Source organism: Eretmochelys imbricata, chromosome 2 (assembly GCF_965152235.1).
Source record: "Eretmochelys imbricata isolate rEreImb1 chromosome 2, rEreImb1.hap1, whole genome shotgun sequence".
NCBI lineage: Eukaryota > Metazoa > Chordata > Testudines > Cheloniidae > Eretmochelys > Eretmochelys imbricata.
This window is the reverse complement of record NC_135573.1, coordinates 121,649,585-121,667,144: the sequence shown is the minus strand read 5'-3', so window position 1 is coordinate 121,667,144 and position 17,560 is coordinate 121,649,585. Positions and strand designations below refer to the sequence as shown.

Below are 17,560 nucleotides of genomic sequence, written 5' to 3'. Positions count from 1 at the left end.
TGTCAGGCTGAGAACTAATAGGTGATTTTTGCGTATTTGTGTGTCAGGGGAGAACTTGTTTCCCTACTCTGATATTAAAGGTATTTTATGTTGTCCACATTAACTTGAAATCAAGATGCTGATACTTGTACAGTTCCTTAGTGCAAGTGATTCAGGTTAAGCAGTTGATTCTGGACTGTCACTGTACGCATTTTCAACAGGAACTACAGGAGTGAGAGGAGAAAGAATGTAGTAGTATTAAACAGCAAAAAGAAGCAAATGTTAAATTACAAAGGTTGATGGGGAGAACGCCAGAATTTTGGCAGTTTGGACACCTTATACCTTACAGCATTAGTTTGTAGGCAGAAAAGACTGAACTGAGTGGGGAGGTAGAAGAAAAAATACCTTGTATTTCATGCCTTTTCACAAGACATTGGAACTTAAACATTCCTTTTCACATTTTGTGGGGGACTTTTCTTAGCTGTTTGATTAAGTTACCAAGGGAAAATATTAATACCCCTTCCACATAGACCAGTTTATTACCCACTATGCATGTGGGTGCCATTCCACTTCATGAAGAGAATACTGACCTGAATCAAAAAGTGTGTGTGAAGTTTGTGAGGCTATGCTTAAGAAAAGCTAACTTGTCCCACACTCTTGTTACACCTGTTTGAGTCTTAGCCCTAACCAGGAGACTATCACTGCAACAAGATGTCATTACGGTTCTCACTCTTCCAAAACAGGACACCAGCAGTACATCTCTATCAGATATCCTGTCTCAAAGTACCTAGTGTTTGATGGTTTTCTAAGGAAGATAAAAACATGTAGTGTGCCCCTATTTAAACTCTACAATACTATGCCTTAAAGAGAAATATGCCCCGGAGCATGAGGATTCAAAACTCCTTTTTTTGCTAGCTAAATTGTAGATGTCATTAGTCACGTAGTACTTAGTACTTGTACAGCACTTTCATGTCTTCAAGCTGTTTTACAAACATGACTATTACAAATGCCCAAGCTGCCTTTTTTTTAAAAAAAGAAAAAGAAAAAGAAAATGAATTGCCTTGTGGCAATGACTTCCATGGATTTATTATACATTCCATACAGAAGTATTTCCATTAAGATATATTCAATGTGTTGGCTGTTTAGTTTAAACGAGCTGTCCTTCTCCTTTCCAGTAACACCAGAATAAAGGCGGAGGGCGGCTCTGGGCAATTCTAGCTGCTTTGCATTGTTCGAGTGGCATAGAGCAGCCAGGATATACAATGAATATGGCCACAAAAGTTAAAAATAAAAGGCTTAATATTCCATACCTTCCAGTAATTGGAAATGTCACGTGGTAACATTCTCCTTGGGTTTATTTACCTTCCATGTATGAAATTTTTAATTTGAAAAAGGGAAATTCCCAGACTCAAGCTGCATTAAAATGGACTTAAGGTTGAGCATAAATGTCAGTAACATAGGGTAAAATACATTACAGGATATTGTAATTTTACTGTAAATTCTCAATCTTAACTACATCTTAATACAGCATTTGTTTCTGAATTAAATGGAATCTTCAAATTCTGGAGCACCATGTGACGGCCAAAATCAGGGACCCTATGTATGGGCCTACTGGGCCTAATGCTTAATCTGGCCTTGATTTTCTGTAGTGCCATGTGCTTCCGTTTGGTTGTCTTTTCCAAGGTGATGGAGTTTCATTAGGTCATATACCAGCATTTCTAGTTGTGTGCGCAGCAGGAGAAGTTCAGTTCTACCTAGTACAGTAGAACGTCAGAGATACAAACACCAGAGTTACGAACTGACCGATCAACCACATGCCTCATTTTGAACTGGAAGTATGCAGTCAGAACGGTGTAGGGTACTAGCTGTATGCTTCTTTGAGGATTGTGGGGAGAGATCAAGCATTTATATGGAAATAAACTATTATTTACATCCTAAAAAAATCTTTCATCTTGGTTTCAATACTATAAGTATATTCCAAAGTAAGTGACAGAAATGTAATTAGTGTGTATCCCCATGATGTGCCAATTACAGGGTTAGTCCTGAAGAGCTCAAAGAAATCGAATGTGTTGCTGACTAGTAAAGTAGGTTTGATTGCCAGTTGCGCTTTGTTTATTTTTGAGGTAGCTAAAGATAATCAAGTAGGTGAACGTTTTTCCTTTGGACTATTTGCTCATTAAAATGAAAGTTGCATGTAATCAAACTCAAATTGTGTCCAGAGACTTCATTTTCTAGACTGAGCATATATCACTAACATGATTTTAAAACTCATGGTACTAAGCATGGCCAAATATAAGGAAGTTTAAAATTTGATTCCAGTTTAAACGGATATCAGAAGTTTGGGTTTCACAGAGCTTTCTAAATACAAATTACCAGTCCCAATTCAGAATGTAGAGGAGGCTAGGACGAATTAAGCTTGTGGCTGAGTAAACTGAAACCACTCCAAAGTTTTCAGGTTGGCGTCTCTTTCCAATTCTATTTAGCTGGTCCTGCCCATTCTTGGAGGCTTCTCCATTCTCCTATTTGTATCTGCAGAAGCTACAGTGAGCTTTACTGTTCATACCTAATTTAAGGCTTGAGCAAATTTTATAGATAAGTGTTTTTTTGAGGTGTCTGTGTGCGTTGCATACAAGCTCTCTAGTAGCTACTATTCAGAGCCAACCCTGAAAATTATTGCTCTAAACTAGAGGTGGGCAAACTGTAGCCCATGGGCCACGTCTGGCCCGCAGGACCCTCCTGCCTGGTCCTTGAGCTCTGGCCGGAGAGGGCTGCTGCTGTCCCCCCTCTCTCGCAGCCTCAGCTCACTATGCCGCCAGTGCTCTGGGCGGCAGAGTTGCGAGCTTCTGCCAGGCAGCGCAACTGTGAGAGCCGCCAGCTTGCTCCGGTGCTCTAGGCTGCTCAGCGGCGTGTCTGCTGGTCCTGGTGCTCTCGTCGGCATGGTAAGGGGGTGGGGAGCAGTGGAGTTGGATAAGGGGCAGGGAGTCCCGGGGGGCAGTCGGGGTGGTTGGATGGGGTGGAGGTTCTGCGGGGGGTGCTGTCAGGAAACGGGGAACGGGTGTTGGATAGGCATTGGTGTCCCGGTGGGCCTTGCTGGGGCAGAGGTGTGGATAGGGGTCAGGGCAGTCAGAGGACAGAGAGCAGGGGGGTTGGATAGGGGGTAGGGTCCCAGGAGGGGGCAATCAGGGGATGAGGAGGGGGGATGGATGGGTCGGGGATTCTGAGGGGGGCAGAAGATGGGAGGGGGGCAGATTGGGGGCGGGGGCCAGGCTGTTTGGGGAAGCACAGCCTTCCCTACCTGGCCCTCCATACAGTTTCGGAATCCCGATGTGGCCCTCAGGCCAAAAAGTTTGCCCACCCATGCTTTAAACCCTTGGCCACATATTGGATAAGTCAGAGAAAACAGTAGCACAGCACATGCAAAAGGAAAAATCCTATATAACTTAGAATATTGTTTGTTAAAGTACAATTGTTTAACATTGATGTTATAGCTTTTTATTTATTTTCCAGTGGAAAATAAAAGCCCTGAATGACATTTCCTTGCATTTAATATGGTGATTATGAGATGGTCACTTCTGAGTAATTGGACCCAATTTTCACTGTTCCTCATACTTTGCACCTCCTTGGTTGAGACATTGTTTGCTCTCTGATCACAGAATAGCATAATTTTTTTTCATTAAGTAAAAAATACAAGCCTGTTTTACCTCGTGGGATTTTCACTCCATTACGAATTTCATGGAAACAAATCAATACCATATTGAACAGCACCGGGAATAAGATACTTTTTACAACAGCAAAATACAAGCTTTTTCTCTTCGCATTTAGATTGATAGTTTCTTTGATTTTTAAAGCATCTTGTCTAATTTTGACAATTGCTTTTTTTTTAAGGTTTTTGAGATTGCTTTAAGTAAACCAGTCTCCTCCATACATAGGCATAGTGTTCAGATAATGCTTCTCTGAAAGTAGAGGTCTAAAAATAAACCCACAGTTTCCTTTTAGTGGTGATTTCAAGTACTGAAACATAAACAAAACCTCCAGTTTCCACACCGGATCTTAACTTCCTTTTTTGTGTACGTATGAAACCTTGAATATTAAGACCTTTAGTCCCTAATAATATCTAGGAGTTCCTGTCTTTGATGGTTTACAGTATGTGTATTCATTGATGACTGTCATAAATATAAAGGGAAGGGTGACCACCTTTCTGTATACAGTGCTATAAAATCTCTCCTGGCCAGAGGCAAAACCCTTTCACCTGTAAGGGGTTAAGAAGCAAAGGTAACCTCGCTGGCACCTGACCCAAAATAACCAATGAGGGGACAAGATACTTTCAAATCTGGAGGGCGGAGGGGTGGGGGGTGGGAAACTAAGGGGTCTGTCTGTCTGTGTGATGCTTTTGCCAGGAGCAGATCAGAAATGCAAGCCTTCCAACTCCTGTTAAGTTAGTAAGCAATCTAGCTAGAAAATGCATTAGATTTCCTTTTGTTTAATGGCTGGTAAAATAAGCTGTGCTGGATGGAATGTATATTCCTGTTTTTGTGTCTCTTTGTAACTTAAGGTTTTGCCTAGAGGGATTCTCTGTTTTGAATCTGATTACCCTGTAAGGTATTTACCATCCTGATTTTACAGAGGTGATTCTTTTACCTTTTCTTTAATTAAAATTCTTCTTTGAAGAACCTGATGGATCTTAAGAACAATAAAAAATCAAAAGGTTTGGGTCTGTGTTCACCTGTACCAATTGGTGAGGATTCTTATCAAGCCTTCCCCAAGACAGGGGGTGTTTGGCTTGGGGGGATATTCTGGGGGAAAACGTCTCCAAGTGGGCTCTTTCCCTGTTCTTTAACACGCTTGGTGGTGGCAGCATAGGGTTCAAGGACAAGGCAAAATTTCTACCTTGAGGAAGTTTTTAACCTAAGCTGGTAAGAATAAGTTTAGGGGGTCTTTCATTCAGGTCTCCACATCTGTACTCTAGAGTTCAGTGTTGCTCAAGGAAGTGTTCCTTTAGTGCAAGCCCTAGGTGAAGAGGTTAAAGGCAGAATTTGTGTGAGGGGTGAATTGCTGCTTAGAAAAGCTCCTGGGGAAAGGAATCCTCATGGTAGTCTTTGCAAGCAGTTTACTGCAACTGAAGGGTGTGAAAGTGATCTAATCAAGAAAGTTTCAATTCCTAACAGCCAGAAATTTTCTGTTGTGAATGGATCCACTGACTTTCCTTTTGAAAGATCCAGTGTAGGTAGCATTGAGAAGGTCTCAGATGGAGTGAAAGCTGTTAAGAACGTTGAGCAGTCCTACAACCCAGTGGCTGTGTTTGGCCAGCTTGTTGGGGAGACAAGATTGTTGAGAGAGGAATGTCTCCATGCTGATTCTGTAAGTGAACAGTCTGTGTCTGAGGTTCAGAGGGGAGACTGGGTAGCTGAGTCTGCAGAGCAGAACAGCTGTGCAGTTAATCTCTCGAGAATGCAGGCGATGTCAGGTAAACGCTCATCTCTAGGCACATTGGATATGACTTGTAGTCTCTCAGTGAACTTAGCATCTAATTCCATGTGGAATCAGAGGTTGGAAAGGGAAGGACAACAGAACTTTGAGTCTAGCTTGTTAGTGAAAATGGATGATTTCTCTTTAAGACAGAGTCCAGCCTTGGAATTGGTAGCAGTGAAGGATCTGAACACTGGTGAACAGGCTCCTGTCTGTCTGAATGCAAATGACCTGACTGACTGGGAGAAGACGACTTGGCCAATCATGTGAAGCGAGCCAAGAGGCTGGGAATGGTCATCCGCAGCCAGGCTAAGCAAGCTGTCACACCTAGCTCTGTTCTGGAGACTTCTACCAGGACCCGGTCAGAGGTGATGGAACCGGACCCCATACCAATGTCTGCAACAGCAGTAGTGGATACAGTCACAAAGACACAGACAGAGCCAGTCCTTGACAATGACACTTCCTGGGAAAAATATGCAGTTCAACTCTTTGAGTGTAATGCAGTCAATGAGCCTAGTTTTTGTGTTCTGACATGTCCCCTGAAATAACGCAGGTGAAAAACCCACACTTACCCTTCAAGTTACTACTCCATTTTACCAACAAGATCCATAGGTACTGGAACTGGGGGGGTGTTCCTGCTGTGCCCCCACCTTAGTGATTTCTGTTGTATTACAGGGTTTACAGTTGGATTCAATGGCTCTCAGATGTCCCCCCCCACCCCCCAATTGTTCCAGCACCTCTGACAAGATTTATACTTTCTGTCAAATAAAGTTGAAGTAAGAAAAAAAACTTTGTGGAGCCCATACCATATTTGTGTCCCTGAAAGAACAAAAGAATGATCAAAACAGGTTTGAAAATTGCTGTGTGAAATAAGAATAGACTAGGGTTTTATTGTAATCATAAAGCACTTAGAAGTGATTCTCTTCCTCTAATAGCTATTGCTGTGTTCTGTGCCTTCAGAGTTGTTAGAGGTTAGTTGCCATTTCAATTATGAACCTTGGTTTTCCAGGGTTTATAACATGACTGTTACCAGGATGGGAGTGAAGCTTTGTATTCAGACCGACTAGACTACAGGTTTCCCCCACCTATTATAATCATTGAGATCTTTACGTATAAGACTCCATAGTACATGACATGTTTAGTGGTTTGAAGCTTTTAATTTCCTTGTTTCAGTTAAGCTGTGGCTTTTCCAACGGAGGGAAAAATAAAACAAAAAAACTTAGCAACCCTGTGATCCCCTTTCTAGACTACTGCCTTTAGTTGTTAATATATGTAAAATGTTCCAGCCAAGAGTGAGGACATGAAAAGTGGTCATTGCACACGTGAAATAATTTTCAAGCGCAATCATACATTGCCATCAAATCAGTCCTAATTAGCGCTGCCAACTTTGTAATTTTTGAAAACTAGATACTCCAGCAGGAGTGCCAGAACCTCCCCCATCCCGCCTCTTCCCCTGAGGCCCTGCCCCTGTTTGCAATTTCTCCCCCCTCCACAGTAGCTCGCTGCTTCCCCGCCCAGTCAGGAGGGACTCACTTGTGGAGCCAGGGCTAGAGTTGCAGCTGCCCGACACAGGTAGGAGGTGGCCCCAGCTGAGTAGGGGCTCATGTGGGTGAGCAGTGCCTCCCCTGCCCACAGTAACTGGACTTTGGGTATCTGGTAAGAAGATCTGACTGGACATTGTCCAGTCTCCTTTTTGACTGGACTTCTGGTCAAAAACTAGACACTGGGCACCTCTATCCCTAATAAATGTCATTCTACAGCATACTTTTGTATATTTAGATATACAAGACTTTCAGATTTTTCTGCTGAGTTAGTAATTGCATGAGGTGCTGTGTACACTGATTTAATGTGTGGCACCTTTAATACAGAAAGATCCCAAAGTGTATTGCAAAATACACACCTATTTCTGAAGTGCAATCATCTTAGAGAGTTCCAGATAAACCTGTGTGTATGTGGCTTTTCAGGGGGAGGTCAGTAAGAAGGGAAATGAATGTGGATCCAAATTTTGGATCTGGGCAGGGTATTTGCACAACATGAGGAATTGTTGAGTAGTTTTTAATTTGGGGAATTTGGGTGGTGAATGCATGGGAAGGTAAATATGTCTCTCTCGCTCCACTACTTAACTTCTCATCTAAGGGTTGTTTTCCAGGAATGTGAAAAACCATGGAAGTTTGAGGGGAATCTTATTTTATAAGAACAGACCTTTAAAAATCAGGTTAATGGCTCACACGGAAGGTAAAATAGAACCTCACTTATTGAAACTGCAACATTCAGTCTTAAATTTTACTTTATTAATGGTGGGGTAGGATGCGTAGAGCTTCAGATGACACCTTTTTATTCTTTTAAATCTAAAATAAGTAAAAGTGTGAATTAATTTACCTAAAATCTTGCAAGTAACTTTGAAACAACTTGCTAAACACTAACCTTTTCTACAAATAGAAACATCTGGTAATCTATTGTCATCAGAACAGGCAGAAGTTTGATATACTATCCTAGAACAAAACTGAGGTTCTTGGATCAAGAAGCCTAAACAGAACCAAAATCAGAGAGCTCCTTGAAAAATCAAACCCGCAGAAGGGGCGGGGAAGGGAGAGAAGACTGCCACTTGTATCACAAAATGTTCTGTGAATTTACCACTGCAGACATTGAATCAAAGTAAGTTTGGGTTAGTACAGGACTCTGATGATCAAGGCTGAGTGCACAGCTGTGTGGAAGTGTTCCACCATAGATACCATAGGTAGGTTGTTCATCTAGGTAATGGATTTGACATTTCTCTCAATATCTAATGGAAAGTATGGCTAGAAAAATAATTAAGTAAAAATTCAAACTGAAGTCTTTAATTGTATTTGAGAGAGACCGTTGTGTGACTTCTCCTGGATGGAATATGAGTCAGAAAATAGTGACCTAACCTTTTCAGCTAGGGCCTTTTCTAAAGATGTCCCTTGTTGGGAGGGTAGGACCCAAGCAAATAAAAATTGTTGGACTCACTAGTAATTTCCTCAACAAGAAGTTGAAAGACTGTCAAGCAGTTACTGGAGTGGAAACTACTCCAGCTGAAACAAACTTTTGGTACTGGAGGACTCTGCCAACACAAAATAAATTATAAAAACATGTTCTTATGAAAATGAATTTGACTATTAAGAATATAGCTACTCCTGATGTCAGAATATTACATCTGTCAGAAGGTGTAAACCAGGGGTGGGCAAACTTTTTGGCCTGAGGGCCACATCTAAGTATGGAAATTGTATGGCGGGCCATGAATGCTCACGAAATTGGGGGTTGGGATGCAGGAGGGGGTGAGGGCTCCAGCTGGGGGTGCAGGCTCTCAGGTAGGGGTGGGGATGAGGTGTTGGGGGTGCAGGAGGGTGTTCTGGGCTGGGACTGAAGTGTTCAGAGGGCAGGAAGGGGATCAGGGCTGGGCAGGGGGCTGGGACATGGGAGGTCGGGCGCAGGTTCTGGGCGGTGCTTACCTCAAGCAGCTTCCAGAAGCAGGAGCATGTCCCCCCTTCAGCTCCTTCTTGGAGGTGCAGTCAGGCAGTTCTGCATCCTGCCCCGTCCGCAGGCACAGCCCCTGCAGCTCCCATTGGCCGTAGTTCCCAGCCAGTGGGAGCTGTGGGAGCGTTGCTGGGGGAGGAATACGGAGCTCCCTGGCTGCCCCTACACATAAGAGCTGGAGCAGGACATGCCGCTGCTTCCGGGAGCTGTGTGGAGCCATGGTACGCGTGGAGCAGGGCAAGCCTTGGACCCCAGCTGGAGCGCCGGAGTGGGGCAAGCCCCAACCCCCCGCCCCCAGCGGGAGCTTGAGGGCTGGATTAAAACGTCTGAAGGGTGAGACGTCGCCCCTGGGCCATAGTTTGCCCACCCCTGGTGTAGACGGTGGTAGTTCTGAGTCTTGCAGATATGTGATCAAACTATTATGGAGCATAAGGGATTACTATTTTGAGGCAGAACAGGTGCACAAAGTGCTGGCCTCCAGCCTGGACCCAAGCAGTGAACTCTATTTAAAACTGTAACTGCCAATATTTCCCAAACTAAATATTTTTCATGAGGTTAAAAACTTTTGAGACTACCAATAGCATTTTTTCTTTTGTCTGTTTTCTATCTGTCCATACTCCTTGGACTGAGTTACAGAGAAATGGTCTTCATTTCAATCAGAAAATTACTTTTTCATATGGCAGCTTAAAAAACAACATTAAAGATCAACATCCTGCACTTAGGATGGAAGAATCCAATGCACCGCTACAGACTAGGGACCGAATGGCTAGGCAGCAGTTCTGCGGAAAAGGACCTAGGGGTGACAGTGGACGAGAAGCTGGATATGAGTCAGCAGTGTGCCCTTGTTGCCAAGAAGGCCAATGGCATTTTGGGATGTATAAGTAGGGGCATAGCGAGCAGATTGAGGGACGTGATCGTTCCCCTCTATTCGACATTGGTGAGGCCTCATCTGGAGTACTGTGTCCAGTTTTGGGCCCCACACTACAAGAAGGATGTGGATAAATTGGAGAGAGTCCAGCGAAGGGCAACAAAAATGATTAGGGGTCTAGAACACATGACTTATGAGGAGAGGCTGAGGGAGCTGGGATTGTTTAGCCTGCAGAAGAGAAGAATGAGGGGGGATTTGATAGCTGTTTTCAACTACCTGAAAGGGGGTTCCAAAGAGGATGGCTCTAGACTGTTCTCAATGGTAGCAGATGACAGAACGAGGAGTAATGGTCTCAAGTTGCAGTGGGGGAGGTTTAGATTGGATATTAGGAAAAAGTTTTTCACTAAGAGGGTGGTGAAACACTGGAATGCGTTACCTAGGGAGGTGGTAGAATCTCCTTCCTTAGAGGTTTTTAAGGTCAGGCTTGACAAAACCCTGGCTGGGATGATTTAACTGGGAATTGGTCCTGCTTCGAGCAGGGGGTTGGACTAGATGACCTTCAGGGGTCCCTTCCAGCCCTGATATTCTATGATTCTATCTAAGTTTGTGGCTTCCAGTGGCATGGAATGAATCATGGCTGTCCCTCTGAAGACAGATCTTAGAGGACAGTGGTTCACTCGATGTTCCATGGCTTGACTGTCTTGACATTTGAATATCAGCTGTCCTTCATTTTCTGTTTGTGTAGTAGGTAATAGCAATGCCTTTTGTGAATCTGATGCAGTTTGCTGTGATCCATATATTGCATGGCATGGTGAAGCCAGGTAGTTGGTCTGTAGGATCTATGGTTAGGTCTTGATTCTTGACCCTACTGTTCTCCCCTAGCCTCCACCATTTGTGTTTTGGTGATAGTCCTGAGGTTTTGAAACCTTTGGTCACTAACCAGATCGGGTTCCTGTACTAAAAGCAGCATCACCAGTTGCTTGAGATTGTCAGTGGGCAAGTCTGGGTTGGTTATTGCCCGGTTGTGTTCTTCTATTATTGCTGCTGCTTTGGAGGGATAGTGGTAAGATGTACGCCAGGATGGAGAAATGCTGTCTTCATTTTCCACCTGTACAACCGCCATGGAAAGAAGTGCCTGAATGTGACCTTCTGCAACATCAAACTCAAGCACAAGGATTTCCCAAAACAACTGATAGAGAACTCTGCCCAGATAAATGCTGGGAACGATGATATCCACAAACTGGCTGGGACCAGTGGTGGGTACTGATGCTCACCCCTTGCGGACAGCCTTAACCTTAATCCTCTCTGTAACTGATTATTGCGTACTGGTGTCGGCAGGTAGCATATATGCACAACTTGTCTATGTGCAGTTGAACGCTGCTGTTAGAATTGTCACATGAGTACTGAAGTCAACACCAACCGAAAATTACTTAAAGTGAAGAAATTAGGTATGTTCTGCTGTACCCAGTGCACCTAAAGATTACCTAACAAGATTGCATGTTTGGGGATTGTCTATGCTGGGAAACTTACTGCCATATAGCCAGTGATGAGCTGCCAAAACCTTAAAAACTGGTTCCCTCCTCACCCCACGAGTGGGTCGTTGCCCACCCCTGCCCCCCAGGACTCCTGCCCCATCCAACCCCCTGTGTTCCTTGATTGCCCCCTGCCCATACAACCCCCTCCCCTGTCCCCTGACTGCCCCCAGAACCGGGCAGGAGGGTCTTGTGGGCCACCGTAGTGGTTGCCCACCCCACCCCTAAGAGCCAGAGGGACCTGTCGGAGAGCAAGGTGGGGAGTCCCGGCGGTGCTTACCTGGGGCAGCTAGGGCGACCATAGCTGGGGGGGAGCGGGGGGAGCGGCCTCTCTCCCAACTGATCACATCCAAAGTGGCGCCTTAGGCGCCGACTCCATGGGTGCTCCGGGGAATTGCCCATGGGGAATATTTGGTGGGTGCTCTGCACCCACCAGCAGCTCCCTGCCCCGCGCCTGGCCCCAGCTTACCTCACCTCTGCTCTGCCCCTGACCGCACTGCCCTGCTCTCCTTCTCTGCGCTGTCCCGTCCCCTGGCTTCCCGCAAATCAGCTCTTTGGTGGGAAGCCTGGGAGGGCTGAGAGGCAGAGGGTGGCTCAGGCAGAGGTGAGCTGGGACAGGGAGCGGTTCCCCTACGAGCCCCCCCACCAGGTTACCTGCTGCGGTGCGGCGGTCCTCCTCGCGCCCCCCTGCCCCAGCTCACCTCCGTCTCCCTGGGCTTGATTGCGAAGCCGCCGCTTGCTTCTCAGCCTGCTCTGGCTTCCCGTGCGAACAGCTGATTCGCGGGAACCCTGGCGGGGGGCAGAGAAGCAGAGCGGGGCGGCACGTTCAGGGGAGGAGGCGGAGCAGAGGTGAGTGGGGGAGTTGCTGATGGGTGCTCTGCACCCACCAAATTTTCCCCTTGGGTGCTCTAGGGCTGGAGCACCCATGGAGTTGGCACCTAAGGCACCACTTTTGGCCGGTTAAATTTAGAAGCCCTTTTAGAACCGGTTGTCCCTCGTGGAACAACCGGTTCTAAAAGGGCTTCTAAATTTAACAACTGGTTCTAGTGAATGGGTGCGAACTGGCTCCAGCTCAGCACTGCATATAGCAGTATAACTACAGTGGTGTAGTTGGTCTGGTAAATATTCCCTCCCACAGACAAGTCTGGCCTACAAAATCTGGAAGAATCCCAGGATTTCATCTTAAGTGTTCAAGTCATCTTCTTGGAACTTTCTTCTCGAACAGGTGGGGGCTGTTTGTATGTAGGTAACTATTTTTTTTTATTGGTCTGTTTCTGTAGTAACTGAAACTTCTTTGAGATGTGTCCCCTTATGGGTGCTCCATGACCCGCCCTCCTCCCCTCTACTTTGGAGGAGTTGGCATTAACTCTGCAGTTGAGAAGGAACTGAGGAGGGTTGCTCGCGCATGCTGGCTAGTCTTGTGGCAGGCAGGGAGCGGTCACCTACCAAAGTTCTCCGATCAGCAGCACAGTGACACTGACGCACCTACAATGGAGCACCTGTAGGGGACACATCTTGAACTATTGTTAAGACTGCGTCTGTCACAGAAGTCATGAATTCCATGACTCTCCGTAACTTCTGCAGTGGCCTGACAGCCCCTGGGCTAGCCACCCTGACCGATTCTGGGGCAGTCTCGGGCCACTGTTCTCCCCCACTCCTGTCCCCCCTCCCCCCCAGCAGCAGTTTGAGTGTGGGAGGGGGCTCAGGGCTGGGGCAGGGGGTTGGGATGTGGGGTGGCTTACCTTGAGGGGCTCCCCAGAAGCAGACAGCATGTCCCTGCAGCTCCTAGATGTAGAGGCCGGGGGCTATGTGCGCTGCCACTGCCTGCAGGCACCGCCCCTGCAGCTCCCGTTGGCTGCGGTTCCCGGTCAATGGGAGCTGTGGACCTGGCGCTTGTGGCAAGGGCAGTTCATGGAGGCCCTCCCCCCCCCCCCGCCTTCCTGCCCCCGGCCTTCCATCCCCTCCTCTTAGGAGCTGCCAGGACATGCCAGCTGCTTCCAGGGAGCTGGCTAGGGAGCATGCCAGCCCCACCGCCTGCCCCCTTCAGCACCAGCGGGGGTCCCAGGCCATGCGGTGCTCCCAGCACCCTCGGGGGCTGTCTCCCAGAGCACCTGTGGCCCCACAGCTCAAGTTTTAGTTACGGGTATATCATAGAATCATAGCATATCAGGGTTGGAAGGGACCTCAGGAGGTCATCTAGTCCAACCTCCTGCTCAAAGCAGGGCCAATCCCCAATTTTTGCCCCAGATCCCTAAATGGCCCCCTCAAGGATTGAACTCTCAACCCTGGGTTTAGCAGACCAATGCTCAAACCACTGAGCTATCCCTCCCCCCATATATAGGACAAGTCATGGACAGGTCATGTGCTGTGAATTTTTATTTACTGTCTGTGACCTGTCCATGACTTTTACTAAAAATACCTATGACCAAAATGTAGCGTTAGCCACCATTACTGCATGAGGTGAGTAACTTCTTGTTTTGAGAGTCAGAATCCTGGGTCACTTTACAGTGCAATCTGTTAATTGAGTTTTCTTCTGCTGAAGGCTCTTTTTTTAAAAATGTGTATCCTTTTACTATTTGAATACAGCTTTCAGGAAAGGGGTGGACAGGAGGAAATTTAAATTCACACCTCATGGTTTAAAAAAAAAAAAAGAAGTTTCCTGCATAGACAAGGCCTATAACTTTGTCCATACAGCTGGTTCAGTTGACACTCATTGTCAGCAACAGGTATTTTTTGTAGCGTAGCCAAAGCTTTAGAATAAACAGGGCCAGTGATCAGTCCTGGCAAGCTTTGTGATAGAGTGGCATTTTACTGGACAAAGGAAGGCTTTCCTTAAATACCATTCTTTAGATGCAAGGATATCTATTGATTCACAGAGGGGTTTGGTGCAATGGTTTCTGCTGCAAACAGCTAATGATTTGTAATGAAACTAGACCATTTTTTTGACTTTCTCAAAATACTTGGTTTCCTTCAGATTGGATGAGACGGTACTGAGCAAGGAAAATTTTGTGTGCAGAGCATTTTGATCATTCAAGGACACCACTGGCTTTTGTGAACTCTTGTTTACATTTGTAAGCCTTACGACTGTACAGATACACAGATGGTAGTTTAAAAATGCTTGCGTTCCCTGAGGGTCTTCATATTCTGCTAGTCATAGTTCTTTTCTAAGTAAACTGATTCTCGGTGGAGAATGAGAGAACATTTACTGGCTTTCATTGCCTGATGAGAGAGAGTACTCTGCCAATACCATTATGAATAATGATGCTGGAGTAGAAGCTGCATTTTAATTGCTGTAGGACTGGGAGCAAAAAGCAAATTGACAACATTTAGAACTCATTGCTATGGAGGGGCACGTGCTAATTTTATTGGCACATTAAAAAGGTGGAATAGGATCTAGAATAAAGACTGTCACATTGCCATGCTTGACTCAAAGGAGATGAAGGAAGCATTTTAAAATACTGTAGGTCTGAGTTGCATAACCAGCGTTGGACTATAGACTTAAATTTGATTGAAGATCCTTTATGTTGCTTTTTAATGTATAAAATTGTATCTGGACTGCCATATTACTGTTCCTTTAGGTCTCCTTTTGCAATATTAACGGGGAAAACCAGATTTCCATAAAATCTATTCAGACAGTCGTCTTTGAACCGAGTATAGTTAAGTGTTTTGTTTGCACCCATGTTTTTAACTGCTATCCTTAGTGATCCTGTACCCACCACTGCAAACCTACCATTTTTCTTACAGGGTTATTGCTACAGTCTATTTTACGTGAACAGTAGGCATCGCACCTAGGTCTAGCTTAGGGCAAGATAACTGAAGAAAATTCAGGAAGATTCAGCTGGGCCATGGGTTTTTTCACGTTGGAGATTATGAACAGGTCTGGGATCATGATCGTCCTACTTTTTGTATTGTTAAAAGGGGGTGTTTCTCAATATAGATGAAGTTGAGAAGCGTTGGGCTCCCTAGACAGAACAAGTCTGATGCCCTCTCTGTAAACCTGAGCAAAAACAAACAAGCAAACAAGAAAAAACCCCAAACAAACCAAGTTTTTATCATGGTAGTAATTTTAGTTAATCTTAGTTGTGTTTTTTTTTAAATAGTTAATGCTGCTGGAGTGTAGTTCTCATTCTGCAAGAAATATTTTTGGGGGGAGGAGCTTGCTTTTGCTGTAATTTATCTTTTCTCTAGAGGGGCTAGGTTGGGGAGGAAATCTAAGGAAATCTTTCATGTTCTTTTTGCAGATTTGATTGCCCCTAGCTGCAAGGCTTCTTTTTCTTACCCTTTTGTGTGAAGATTGCTCTTGTTGCCTGATTTTTTTTTTCTTCTTTAAGTGTGCTATAAATTCATTGCTGTGATTTTTAGCCATGCCTAGAAATGTCCTGTGTCCCCCACTGCAGTAGGCTTTATAAGAATGCTCTGATTTTAACAATCCAATAGCAAGTAAAAAAGTCATGCACAAAGTCTCTTTCAGTCTGGCTTGAGGGAAACACAAGGTTTTAAATCTCCTCCTTTACTGTTTAATTTGGAAGCCAAGACATCACTTTAATGTTTACCCAGATTTTGAAGATGAATATTACATATTTTAAAAAACTCACTCTTGAGAGCTGAGAGAATATATTGCAAAGGATTGCTTGGGTTTTTTCCGTATCTTTCTCAGTGTAAATGTGATCCAGGAAATCTGCCCTTGTGTTGCCTACCAGTTTGTGGTAGCAAAAAGAGAAATATTGGAAGGCAATATGTTTATGGTTCATTGAGAACTATGGAAATGAGCTGTTAGATATATATTAATATTTTCCATTGGGATACTAAAATTCATTGTCCTCAAAATATTGCTTCATTTATAAGCCATATACAGAATTTGATAAGTCAGTAAAATTGACAGTTGTCTGGACTAAAACTTTTTAATATGTATTTTTGCTTACATTTTAGTTTTGTATTAGAGGCATCTTCAAAGAAACCCACTTTGGGAAGTAATTAGGCTATTTGGGAATAGAGCACTCTTACTCCAGAACAAGAGCATCCACACAGAGTTAATCAGGAATAGTTAGTCTACTTTAAATTCACACCCTACCTTAATCCAAATTAACTTCAGTGCAGACAAGCTGTGTGGGGGAACCCTTGTGGTGGTGGTTGGTGGTGGTTCATACCTTACCAGCCACATTCTGACACTAAAATGGAATTATCACTGTGCTCTTATGCTTGGTTAGAATGGCATACAGATGGCATTTTGGTTAGTATAGAAAAAAGCATTCTTGATCCTTTATGGACCTAAGTATGAAATGTATGGGTACACTAAAACAGATACAAGGTGTAATTGGTGAGTAGACAAAATGAGCATTTTGAATGAAAAAACTATACAGAAAACTACAAAACTGTTTGTAACTGACATTTTCCCCTTGAAGCTTACAATGGAGTTGATCTATCCTACAGTCCGCCCCCGCCCCCTTTGCATTTAAAATATAATGAATGAACTCTACTTCTTGTTCCTGACCCCTGCCTTCAGCCTCAGCCTCAGCCTCAGAATGGAATTGGACTGTGCTGGCTAAGCCTGACTTGTGTGTCTGCATTCAGGGCCATGACTTTGCAATTATTTTATAACTTTTGAGCTACATGTCATCTTACTTATTGAGCTCTTATCAGATCTCCTTGTGTGGTGTTTATGAATTTTTCCTTTTGTGTCCATTAGATGTTGTTTGTATTTTTATTGGGCCTTAAAAGTATGAGGGCAATAAAAATGCCACTGACCAAATAAAATAACATTGCTGTTGGAATGAATAGCTGACACAATATATGTCCATTTAAGCATCATTTGTGCTACTGTGGAGGCTTAATATGGTGAGATGTACCTCTTCTTTTGATTCTTATTTCTTTAACAAGGTCATCACACAAAGCCCCTTCTCTCTATACAACTCGTGGACCTGCCCAGTGGTAGACTTTCCCTTATTTCTTTATTCATTGTCTCTGACTCATCTTCACTAGAAAATTAATGTTATGGTTCCAGTAGAGTTTACTCATAACTGTATGTCAAACACCGCATTCACTGACTGCAATGTCCTATCCAACATTCTGCCTGTTCACATAGCTCCTCAAGGTCTTTTTCTAATGTTGAGCTGATTTTCTAGGGAAGACCAGCCTGTTTCTCTGTCCCCATCCCCCTTTCTGCATGACCAAGTGAAAAGGATTTTTAAATAGTTTTGGCAGAAGCTGCGTTGGTGGGAGG

The 17,560-nt window shown here is 44.5% G+C and overlaps 1 protein-coding gene across 1 annotated transcript in view; it reads left to right on the top strand.

Moving 5' to 3' along the window:
- Positions 1–17,560, top strand: part of PHLPP1 (PH domain and leucine rich repeat protein phosphatase 1) — a 224,731-nt gene that overhangs the window by 130,074 nt on the left and 77,097 nt on the right. The window lies entirely within an intron of this gene.